Source organism: Meleagris gallopavo, chromosome 3 (assembly GCF_000146605.3).
Source record: "Meleagris gallopavo isolate NT-WF06-2002-E0010 breed Aviagen turkey brand Nicholas breeding stock chromosome 3, Turkey_5.1, whole genome shotgun sequence".
NCBI lineage: Eukaryota > Metazoa > Chordata > Aves > Galliformes > Phasianidae > Meleagris > Meleagris gallopavo.
In genome coordinates, this window is record NC_015013.2 from 92,706,568 (window position 1) to 92,713,964 (window position 7,397).

Genomic DNA, 7,397 nt, shown 5'->3' on the forward strand with positions numbered 1-7,397 from the left:
CTTCCTGAAGGGAGGTTGGGGTGAAGAGGGGTTTGGCCTCTTCTCCCAGGCAAAGAACAGAACCCGGGAAAATGGCTGCAAGTTGTTTCAGAGGAGGTTTAGGTTAGACACGAGGAAAAAACTTTTTCTCTCAGAGAGTGATCAGGCACTGGAATGGCTGCCCAGGGAGGTGGTGGAGTTGCCGTCCCTGGCAGTGTTCAAGGGGCGTCTGGATGAGGAGCTGTGAGACATGGTTTAGTGCTTGTGGTAGCAGTGGTAATGAGAAGATGGTTGGACTAGATGATCTTACCGGTCATTTCCAACCTTGTGATTCTATGATTCTATAATTCATTTCAAAATTTCTGGAAAACTCAAATGTTCATAGAAGTGTATATGTTATCAAGAGCAGCTCCTTCTGTAAATAAGAAACACAAGTAATATCAGAAGGAGAAATAAGCTTGAAAAGAGGATTTAAATGTTAAGTCTGTCAAGTATGATAGTTACAAATACAATATAGGGTAATTGAAAACTTAAATTTTCAGCTATGAGCTAAATAAGTTTATTTGAAAATTGTGAAGAAGACAAAAAATACATATTTTTTTTCTAGAAGGGGACTTAGCATGATAATTTGATATTTCATCTAATATCTAGATCTCTGATATCTTTGTTTCATTATATGTCACAAATTTTATATCATAGAATACTGCAAAATCAACAAAGCATACAAGTCTTTTTCTTAGAGTGAGAGCAGATCATTTAGGTCATATTTAGAAAGGTCTCAAAAAGGCAAAGACAGGACATGCTTTATGCTGGACCTTTGTGAAAAACATATGGCTTTCAGTAAGATTCTTCAAAGCTGTTTATGAAGCCTATTTTAAATATATTCAGAACTGGATCTGACATCTACAGGTTGATTTTACTTCCACATGGCAGCTGATTTGCTCATCATTTTTATTCCCTTATGCAGAACAAGGAAGTCTGTACTGCTGCACAGAAAGGTTTTTAATCAAGATTTGCTATCATCCATCTTAATTTTTAATATTTTTTATTGGCTCTTGACTTAGGAACTATACTTGAAAAAAAGTGGTTTCTTCAGAATAGAGGACAATATATTTTCAATCAAATTGTCTACAAGAAGAAATTCACCTCCAAGCATGACAGGAAACTTCTCATATTCAGAAATAAGTGGCTGGGTTTTTTTGTTTGTTTCTTTTTTTTTCCCCCCCCTCAAATATCAGCTTTCAAACACACATCAGAAAGTCTTTGTGCTTCGCTTCCAAGAACAAAAATCAAGTTGATTGCCAGAGATGCTCTAAATAATGCAGTGTTGAGCCAGTATCTGTGGGCCCTTCAATTCCACTTCTTACTGAGATGAAGGGCATGGAGGAATGGGGGGAGGCAGCTAGAAAATAAGCTAGGAAGTGCTGGGCTGATGGACATCGTCAGTTGAAACAGAGTGTTCTTCACAAATACAATCCAGTTGCTAGCTGAAAGAAAAATAACTGACAGAATGTCTCAGTTTGAAGTTTAGAATATTGCAATATTTTCTCAAGTTCCGGGAGCCTTTTGTGAAACAGTCTGTTCAAACAGGATTAAAAAGTTTCCATGAGCATTTTCAAATGTCCAGTGTGTGAACGACCTTAGGGTCATATGACACAGCTGGAAAAACATTCTGAATACATTAATCATTAAATGTGAAGAAAAATCTGTTACCATGAAGGTTTAAAAATTGATTTTAAACTTAACCAAAACTTTATAAAATTCATAAAATAAAATGAAGACATTTCTTCTGTGATGCATATGCTTTTTCATATCTGGTAGAGCAGCTGTAGTTTTGTTCTTGACTAAGCAAGAGCTAGAGAGCTTGTGGGAGGTCACAGTGGAGGAAGGCTTTTCTATCTAGAATTCCCATCAGCAGAGAAGAGTGGGCAGAGCAAACGAGGCATTTTTGGATTAGGCTTCATAAAGCCAATCTGCCACCACTGGAAACTGGTAGAGACCAAGATGTGTTAACATTTTTTTTTTACAGAGTAATGGAGAGAAATCTGCAAGTAACTTCTGTCTAGGTATGCTTCTGAATTCATGAAATATTACTGGTGGAAAGGTAACTTCTCTATAATCTTCAGGGACTGGTTTTCTAAATCACAGCCAGTTAAGCACACTATTTCAGAAGAAATCATCCTTGTATGGCTGTGTTACCTACAGAGCAGTCACTATAATTGAACAGGTTAAAGTACAGAACAGAAAATTCCAACTCTTTCTGTTTATTCCTGCTATTTTCAGTGCACTGTCCCCATTTGCCTGGAAACCCCAAAATACTTCCATTATGTCCACAAATGACAAGGAAAAAAATATATACTTTTTTTTATATGCGCCTCCAGAGGCTGATGTTCTCCATCGTCTCTAGAGAGCACTGTTCCAGTGTTTGAGCAATCTGTTTTTTGAAGCCTTTTTCATTTTACCTAAAAAAATGTACAATTTCTTTCCATTGTCTTTCGAGTCTGTCACTGTGGACATCCAAGAATATGGCTCCATCTTCACTATAACAAGCCGTAAGGTGGCTATTGAAGTAAATAGTTTATTAATAAAAGTAAAGATAATGTATTTATCAAATCAAATCCAGGAATAATAATGATATCATCTGAGATATCTAAACACTACTATAATAATAAAATTTATTTACTTTATTTATACATGCTTTATTTACTCATTTATTGTATCCTTAGTCATTATGACATAATAGTAATTGTAGGCAATATACCAACAAAGCCAATTCTACTGCTTATTCCTACCTTTTGCCCCATGTTCCATGCAGTGCATTCCTTCAGATCTTCATATTTTGTGAAAGAATTGTGACATCTGAAGGAGATATTTGAGGCAATATCTCCTAAAAATAGCTGATTTACCGTAGTGAATTAAGGCTATATGTATTTTTCTCAGTTATAATTTTATTAAGTAAAACATTCATTTCTTACATCCTGAAACTACTTCTCCCTAAACAATTATTCCTTTATAGAATATCTTTCAGTTCAGCAGACTCCTGCCTTTCAATATCTCATTTCCTCATTGCTGAGATGTAAATATCCTAGAATATAACCAGTATGTCTGACTTTCATGTCTTCAGAAATGATTGCATTTTTTCAATGCTTCAGGCTGCCACTAAAAATTATCTTCTTTCGTAACATTTAAAGAAAACATGCCCTTTGTCTTTTATGGAATTATTGCTCAATCATTAATTCAACACTGTAGAATCTCTCAGGGGTTGGCTGCAGGAAAGAGAAAAGGCTAACTTACTTAAAAATTACTCAGAGCCTGAACCTAGATATCTGTTAAGTAGATAGATATACACAGATACAGACATAAAAAACTCTCTAGTTCTCTATCAGATGGAGTAGTTCAACAAAGCAGCTAATTGATAACATGCAGTATTCATGCTCTCATCTAATCAGCCAAATGTGCCTTGTATTAATTCTGTTATTAGAGCTTTCTTATTCTCAAGGGGAAAAAAACTGCTCACATTCAAAATAATATTGGATCTGAATATTCTCAAATCCCAGATGCAGCCCTCCATCAAAGGAGGCCAAATCTTATTAACAGACAGGATTTGGGAGCAGGAAAGGAGAAGGTGGCAATATGAATAGCGTCATATGTATTTTATCTAATAGCTTTTCACAATTATTTTTCCATATCTTTAGAATGATTAAATTCAATAAAGAGATCCAAATTCTATACTTGGAAATAAATAAAAATATTACCATTATTGGCTATGCCAATCAACTGCTTTCTCCTGAAGATGTTTGATTTTTTGGGGCAGAGCTTCAATAATGTATTCACTGGAATTGATGTAAGGAAATTGAGAGAAAGAGGAATGAAGCTGATTACCAGTAAACTCTCCCCATCAGGGAAAGTAAGTAGGGAGCTATGAAGAAACAATAAAAGAATAGGAGTTTCATCACAAAAAACTGGTAAAATCACAAAATGTAGAAAACCACTACACATTTCAAAAGTAAGGTACCACTTTGCTCTTTTGTTTTCTACATGCTAAATTCTGATATCTCTGTTAGAGCAAATGCCATGCTATTTTCTGTGGGAGCTTCATTTGTTTGAGGGCATTTGAATTTTACCTTACAATTCTACAGACCCATTTCAGCCTGGGCATGAATGAGCATAATTGCTGTTGACATCAATGAGGTGAGACCTAACATAACACATGGTTTAACTGGATGATGGGATTTGCATTTCCTGTGTGTGCAAACACTCCTCAGTGGCACACAAGTGTGCTTAGTATCTTATCAAGTACTAACCTTAGGTTTAAGTATCGAGTGCTTAGAGTGTCTGGAATGAATGGTTATATATTCAAAACTAAAGCTAGAGCCAGCTTGGATATCAATGGTTTTTGTTCAGGTTCCTGCAAGGAAGAATGTTTAGATATTAGTAGTACTGTACTATTGATATAGGGAAAGAGTTCCCTAGTCTTGAAATATCCAAAGAAATCTAGGAATATCTTAAAACCTCACAATCCCTTTCGGTTCTGCCCTGGATATCTCTGATTTCTTGAATCCCCTCAAATCCCGGTAGGAACCATGGAAAGAAACAAGAAATTTGCATTGCTCAACAGCAAGAGTGCAGCTTAATTGTACAGAAAGAAAAATTTGTAAGTCACTGTTGCCAGCTTCACTGGAAGGCATAACTGTCTGCTTAACCCATCATTGCGGAGACTGCCAGACTGTCTATATAAAAAGTGTTTAAAATAGCCGTGTGTCTTCTAGCAAACAAATCATCGTGGCAGAAAGAGCACAGCACAGACATGTAATTGGTCAGGTCACTGCTTTTCTGCTCATTATAAACCAAAACCCGAATGGCCCTCTCTGGCCATTATGTGCAGTCTGTGGCTACGTTTACCAGGCTTTGTTTCTCCTTTGTGTCATCTCTATTCCTTTGCATATAGTTTATGTTATAACACAGCACCAGTCAGAAAATACAAGGATAGCAGCAGCAGAAGAGCTATATGCTCTATGCTCTCAGTTAGGATGAAATAATACAGCATTTCTTTTCAGCTCTTACTCTGTCTGCCAGCCATTGTAAAGATTTACCTTGTAAGCCACTTTTCACAGCTTAGTCAAAGCTGTGCACACGGCAATTATGATGTTATATTTTGCCACATGAATTGGTATGTAAAGAAAGACTAATAGCTGTACAGATACGAAAATGATCAAGAGGGAAAGACTCACAGTTTAAGCTCTTATTAGCCATGATATACTTGCAGTCTCTAAAAGGACATCTCTGAGAATTATCTAGAACTTCTCAGATGCCTCTGAGAAATATGCACACATGGTGGTCTTACCCTTGGAAAGCAGGGAGCAAGAGGAGAAATGCAGATATTCTCTTTCTGGTCACTGCGTTCCTCCATCATTATTTCACCTGCTTCCTGGATTTGGTGGTAATCAGTGCTGGGAGGTTGTGGCAAAACTATTCTGACTTGAGTCTACTATGAGCTCTTGGTGAAGAGCCCAGGTCAGCAAATGAACAGTCACGACATAAGGCAATGAAAAGAAGGTTCGGAGTACATAAGCATCCCAGAGGTAAATGATTCATCCAAGCTCAGACGAAAAGTTGGGGCAGAGCTGGATGGGATCAAGGATTGCTCCATTCTGGTTTGGTGTCTCCCACTGGGCCTTGTCCTTTGCTCTGTAGAATGCACAGAGTTGGGATAAATTGTCATGATTTCTGAGTCTGTCTGTGCTGGATGGCAACAGAAATAATCCATAGTTAAATGCCATCACCTGGGACACATGCTTTTCTTGTCCTTGCAGGGGCTGGTCTTTGAAGCATAGGTATAGCATTCTGGAAAGAGAAGCCTACTACCTGCTTGTCCTTTTCATAGAATCATGGAATGGTTCAGAGTGGAAGGGATCATCAAGACCCAATCCCCTGACATGGGCAGGGTTGCAACCCACCAGATCAGGCTGCCCAGGGCCCCATTCAAACTGGCATTTCCCCCTGCACAAGCTGTGAGGCAGGAAAAGTGTGGAGATGCTGGGGATTGAACCCAGGACCTCTTACATGCGAAGCAAGCGCTCTCCCACTGAGCTACATCCCCTGCCCTGGAAAAACAAAATATTGAGCACCTTACCAATTTGCATGTCATCTTTGCTCAGGATCCATGCTAATCTTGTTTGCAACATTCCGATTGTAGTATATGTGCTGCTGAAATGAGCACGTTTGGCTACTAATCATGAAGAGACAAATAAAGGATTTATCTCCTGGTAATGCAATCATCCCAAACTTAAAACTCACAAAAATGCTAAGCTGTTCCAGATTAAATAAATATTCTGAATGATTTGGTTTCTCAATGATGCCTAGAAGTGCTCAGGTATCACTGTGGTCCCTAAGAAGCAGACACTAATACAAGTTCTGTTGACAGACCTACAGACATTCAGCACTTATTGATTCCAGTGGTGATTTAGCAACTCAGAGATGGGTCCGTGGGTCCTGGTTGAGGACTTCCAGCTCTCACGCTGCTAAAAACAGGTACTTCAACTCAAATTCAGCCATCTAAATCTGAGGCAGAAGCAAGCAAATGTCAATGACAAAAATTGATTATTGAAATAATAATAGTAAGTTTTAAAAAGATTAAAAAGATATTAATAGAGAAACACGGGAACAGGTTGCCCAGAGAAGTGGTGGATGTCCCATCCCTGGAGACACCCAAGGTGAGGCTGGGCAAGGCTCTGAGGAACCTGATACAGCTGTAGGTGTCCCTGTTCATTGTAGAGAAGTTGAATTGGGTGGTCTTTAAAGGTCCCTTCCTACTCAAACAATTCGATGGTTCTGCTAAAGTTTCTTTTTTTTTTTTTGTTCCTCTATGTGCATTTCTCACAATGTATACTTTTATTTCATAAGGACATATTCATGCTCCCATAACTTAAATTACAGCAGTGCCATTAAAACATTTTTCCCTTTCTCTAGCATTAATGTTTGTTACAACAGTTTACCTCCTCAAGGACTACTGTTGGACATTTTGATATCCTGTTGATGCTGATTTCTTACCAAGATTACCAACAGAATTCATAAGGATTAATTTTCTTCTGTCCTTTCCTCAAAGCCAAGAGTTCTCTCAAAAACAAATTTCTGCTAGATCGTATAAATCCAGCAGCTCCATAATTCCTTTTGAATTTTTGAGAGATCAATTCTCTAACAATTTCTGTGTAGTAGACTTGGTTTCAGCTCCTGCTCAGCGTTGATATCATTGTAGTATAAACTGAGAAATGACTGTAATCAAAGTTTCAGTGTTTTCACCAGAACGCAGCTAGTTTCTGTGTGGGTGGCAGCAGGGCAAAGGGAGGCTGTGGGAATGCTTTTCTAGGAGACTTCCTGTCATAAAAAATTTAGCCTGGAGACTGTGTGGACAAAAAAAA

General features: G+C 37.9%; 2 non-coding genes across 2 annotated transcripts; both read right to left on the bottom strand.

The window, feature by feature from the left end:
• Window positions 1-6,007: 6,007 nt before the first annotated feature.
• On the bottom strand, window positions 6,008-6,079 carry TRNAA-CGC. Its single transcript has one exon. It is a non-coding gene; the product is annotated as a tRNA-Ala (tRNA).
• Window positions 6,080-6,092: 13 nt separating this feature from the next.
• On the bottom strand, window positions 6,093-6,199 carry LOC116216512. Its single transcript, XR_004159405.1, has one exon. It is a non-coding gene; the product is annotated as a U6 spliceosomal RNA (small nuclear RNA).
• Between the last annotated feature and the right edge of the window lie 1,198 nt (window positions 6,200-7,397).